Genomic DNA, 4,571 nt, shown 5'->3' with positions numbered 1-4,571 from the left:
TAATGTTGAGTGAAAAGAGGGGACTGTTATCAATTATGACCTGATCATGATCTGCTTGACCCAGTGCACACATGTTGTGAATCACTCATCTACATATTTGATACCCGTGATAGGATGACCATCAACTGCATTATCAGAGACCGATGTCTGTGCACAATGATGCGAGATGTATGTTCTATTCCTATCCATTCTGTTGTTGTCCTTGTCCCATATCAGTCAGGCCCAGGGGATATTAATACAATCTTACCAAAATGTGTTTGTAAGGGTGTCTACTATACTAACATATCCCACATTGGTTTCTATTCAACCACCCTAGGGGAATTTTTGACAGCTGCTGAAAGCTGGGGTACCATCAACAACCAATATAAGGCTAAATTTCATTATGCTTTAAGTAGCATGTGACATGTCAAACTAGGGGGTTTTCATGATTCTGAATCCATTCCAAGCATTAGTTTGGAATGGACGAAAAACACTCCTTGGGCTAAAAATGGCCATAGCCGGCATCACAAATGTGATGAGGTCAGCACATTTGGGCACATTTGGGCAAGTGGCTATGGCAGAATTTAGCCCAAGAATTTTCCGTGCAATACTAATGCTTGAAATGGGTTCAGAATCATGAAAACCCCCCTAGTTTGGCCATAGACCCCCTAGTTTGGCCATAGACCCCCTATTTTGGCCATAGCCACTTGCCCAAGAATTGTAAAGTTCCACACAAGAAGTTATTGTCTGGTGTTTTGTTGACCTTTTATAATTTTGCCCGACAAATTAAATAAAACTATTAGACTAAACTGAACTAGCATAGGCCTATACCCACCTTAAAAACAAATTGAAGCTAAACTATAATTGAAAACAAAAACTCCAAACTATAATATCCGTGGTGTGTATAAAGACGCATAGCCGTCACACCAAGCTTATCAATGTATGCCCCCAGGCCTCAGTTAGGAACACATTGCCACAATTTAGTCACGACAAGACTGTTAGCATCGTCATTGAACAGTGGCACCATTTTATTTCATACTGTGCGTGTGGGGCTGCGTGCATGCACACTCGACCTGTCCTTTATCTAAAACATTTTTTTCTCTCTCTGTGTCATGCACCTGAGTCTGTTACATGCAGTTGTCCTTGCAGAAATGAAGGATGGAGAATATAAGATGGAGGAGTGAAGGAGGGGATGAGCGTCTGGGCAGAGTGCAGGCAGTGATGCACTTGCCAAGGCCTGCTACCCCCCTCCACCACCACCCAGCCTTGTCCAGGCCTGGGGACACAGGGGGTTCTGTGTGAGTTTAGAATGGTGACTCCACAGCATGTACAGGGGTGCCTTGTGCCTACGTGCAGTGCCTCAATACAGGGTGGAGAAAGATGGACACACACACACACTCAAAGGCATACGGCTCATACGTATTTGTGGCGAGGTTGCATTATATTCTCTGTCACCGTTCTGTCAGACATATGTGTGTGTGTGTGTGTGTGTGTGTGTGTGTGTGTGTGTGTGTGTGTGTGTGTGTGTGTGTGTGTGTGTGTGTGTGTGTGTGTGTGTGTGCGCGCGCGCGCGCACGTGCGTGCGTGCGTGCGTGCCAGAAAGTGAGAAAAAGAGGCTTCATTGCTTTACCACTAGGCTGCACTGTCAGTCTGCCGGTCTCACACTGCCTGCAAGAACAACAAGGCTGGCATCTTCACCTCCATTATAGAATCCTTCAAGAACGATGTGAGAACACATAACTGCACACTTAACTGCCAAGATGACTTTTACATCTCTGCTTGAGTGACATCCCTGACTTCTAACACATTGATGTTTCATGTATCCCTAGATAGCTCACCTTTAAGGAGGAAATATTCATTCATTCAGTAATATGTTATTCCTAAGGCCAAAAACAGTCCTGATAACATTTTCTTCATGTAAACGTCAATGCTAGGAATGGAGCAAGCAAGTATTCATGTAGTGGATTTAATTATTTCACCTATATCTCATTCCCAATAGTTTCCAATTCATATTGCATCCAGGTTTTCAAATTATCCATTTGATCATCTGACATAACATATACGTCCTACCTGATGGGAAACTTCCTGGTGGGAGATCTTTTACTGTTACTATAGTAATGTAATAATAGGATATCTTTATGTTACTCCAGAGTGGGGATCCTGATCAGTATACATTTTATTCTGAAATACACTGTAGCATTTAAAAACTGCAACAACAAAAAAAGTGGGGAAATAGCAATATTTTTGTATTAGGCTACCGGTATAGTAGTCATACTCTATCATGAAAAAGTGGTATCAGTGGCAGTGCACGCAATATTATTAAGGGGCCCAGGATTCCAGGCTAAAATTACTGTAGGCCTACTCACTGTAGGTGAGCATACTTGTGTTTTTCGTGCATGCCGTGTCACATATCAGAAATAGTAATAATCTATAGGCTCAGAACACGTCATAATGCGACGTCTTGTGAGCTTGTATGGGTAATCTTTGGTCCCCCACTCTGGCATTAAAGGGATAGTGATTTATAACGCAGTAAATGTGTTAAAATAAGATCTGGTTGCAAAAGGGGTGAAGTGGCCCTTTAAGTATAAGACAGGTGTAATGGCTCAGATTGGTGCATGGCATAGACCTCTTTCTCATCTCTGGGCTATGAGAGGAAATGGAGTAGGAACTGGCCAAGACTATAGATAAAGTAGTGGAACAGCATAGACAGTAATGTAGGACATGCATGGGTATGAAATAAGGAATGTTGTAAGAAGGGGGGGAGGGGGGGGGGAGGGGGCAGAGTGCTTTATTTATCCCTGGGGGGAAATTGTGGTGTTACAGTAGTAACATGTCATGATAGTACACACAGACACTACGACAACCGTGGTCCTAATGGTTTACAATGAGACCAACCGTGGTCCTAATGGTTTACAATGAGACCAACCGTGGTCCTAATGGTTTACAATGAGACCAACCGTGGTCCTAATGGTTTACAATGAGCGTCATTTCTAGCCCTTCTCTCGAGGAACACTAAGTGTGCCACAGTGAGAAAACTGGTTGTCCCATGTGTCTATGTCGGGATATGTAGGCATCCTCATGACATGTATCTAAATTACTCCAATTGGGATTGCCTGGCAGGGTCCATGGGCAGCAGTTGGCATAAAACAATGTGTATGTGACCTGGTCATGGGCATTTACCAATTTGTCCATAGTGTTAATGCCCATGTAAATGGCCAATGCTAGGTATACAGTATGTTTATAGGTGTGTTCTTTGAGTGAGTGAGTGAGTGAGTGAGTGAGTGAGTAATAATAATAATAATAATAATAAAACTTTATTTGTATAGCACCTTTCATGACATGAAATGCAACTCAAAGTGCTTTACAGAGCAATGGAGAAAGAAAGAAAATAAAAGAAAGGCATAAACATTAAAAAATAATAGCAGTAATGCAATACAGTGAGGACATGAATAACAGATCAATTAAAAAAAAGATTGTAGAAGTGGGTCTTGAGCTGTGCTTTAAAAATGTCTACAGAGGCTGCCTGTCAAAGGTACAGTGGGAGTTTGTTCCACGCCGTCGGCCCGTAGAAGCAAAAAGCTGCTTCCCCGTATTTTTTTGTTGCCATTTTTTTAGGCAAAGCGAGCAGGCCAGCAGTGGAACACCTTAGGGGCGGTTTGGGACATATTTAGGTAGGAAGGTGCGAGACCATTGAGAGCTTTATAAACAAGTAAAAGAATGAGTGAGTGAGAGTGAGTGAGTGAGTGAGTGAGTGAGTGAGTGAGTGAGTGAGTGAGTGAGTGAGTGAGTGAGTGAGTGAGTGAGTGAGTGAGTGAGTGAGTGAGTGAGTGAGTGAGTGAGTGAGTGAGTGAGTGAGTGAGTGAGTGAGTGAGTGAGTGAGTACTGGCGTGTGTGTGTGTACAACCAGATGGCAGGGGTCAGTGTGTGCCTAGTGTTGCAGGGCTTGCAGTGTGTTGGCTAAATATAGCCCAGTAGTGACGGGGCTGGTTAGTGCACACTCATTTACACTGAACCTGCTCTCCTATCTCTCGTCATTAACTCCATTAATGCAGCTTTGGCCCACGTAATAATATTTAACTTGCTGAAAATGTTCGCTTTATCAGCAGGGTGAAGGGTGCTGCCATTGCTTTTCGCTACCAATTTAACTCTATTTTAGGAGCCCCCAGACAGTATTTCCGGTTATAAACTGGAGTGCTGAGTGGTAGATTGCATCGAGTGGCTTTAGTGAGGATGGAGCAGAATGCATGTAAATAATATCGCTATAATCTAGAACTGATTGTGCTTTGAATCAACTGTTTTATACTGTTGGAATCAAAGCAAGCTTTGTTTCTATAGAGAAATGCTAACTTTGGTTTTAGGTTGTTAATATAATATACAGTAACAGTCAACCGACAGGCGTTATTTTTATGCCGTGGCTCTGCAGGAGTCTAGATAACTACGTCTGTCTGTCTGTCTGTCTGTCTGTCTGTCTGTCTGTCTGTCTGTCTGTCTGTCTGTCTGTCTGTCTGTCTGTCTGTCTGTCTGTCTGTCTGTCTGTCTGTCTGTCTGTCTGTCTGTCTGTCTGTCTGTCCGTCCGTCCGTCCGTCCGTCCG

This window comes from Electrona antarctica, assembly GCF_951216825.1.
Source record: "Electrona antarctica genome assembly, chromosome: 9".
In the NCBI taxonomy this organism is placed as follows: domain Eukaryota; kingdom Metazoa; phylum Chordata; class Actinopteri; order Myctophiformes; family Myctophidae; genus Electrona; species Electrona antarctica.
This window is presented reverse-complemented; position numbering follows the sequence as displayed.